The following is a 375-nucleotide window of genomic DNA, read 5'->3' as shown; positions in this document are numbered from 1 at the left end:
TGTACACTAGATCATTGAGACGCGATAGTGCAAGACTATTCCTCTTTTTGGAATGAATCTACACATACGTTACTGATATTAACTATTCCTCTAATTTTGTTCACATCCGGATGAGCTACAAGTTAGGCTTAATACTTTCATGGCAAACTTTTGCAAGTTTGGTGTTTCACTACCAAATAGTGACCACCATTCCACTATAATAAAATAAATTTAAAGGTTAATGAGTATAAATAAGTCGAATAATTTAAGTAAGAGCTAAATCAACTCGCTTACCCGGTGACCTTGCGTCTTTAGCTCTTTTAGCCGGACCACAACCAAATAGTCCACGCGCCATTTTGTACCTAGGAAGCTCAGCGACTAGTAAATCTTGTATTG

The 375-nt window shown here is 37.1% G+C and overlaps 1 pseudogene across 1 annotated transcript in view; it reads left to right on the top strand.

The window, feature by feature from the left end:
* The window catches only part of LOC102594954 (regulator of nonsense transcripts 1 homolog), a 16,050-nt pseudogene that overhangs the window by 11,864 nt on the left and 3,811 nt on the right, over positions 1-375 (top strand). The window lies entirely within an intron of this gene.

The sequence above is a fragment of the Solanum tuberosum genome, unplaced genomic scaffold, assembly GCF_000226075.1.
Source record: "Solanum tuberosum cultivar DM 1-3 516 R44 unplaced genomic scaffold, SolTub_3.0 scf00402, whole genome shotgun sequence".
Lineage (NCBI taxonomy): Eukaryota > Viridiplantae > Streptophyta > Magnoliopsida > Solanales > Solanaceae > Solanum > Solanum tuberosum.
Note: the sequence above shows the minus strand (reverse complement) of the source record. Positions and strands in the feature narration are given on the sequence as shown.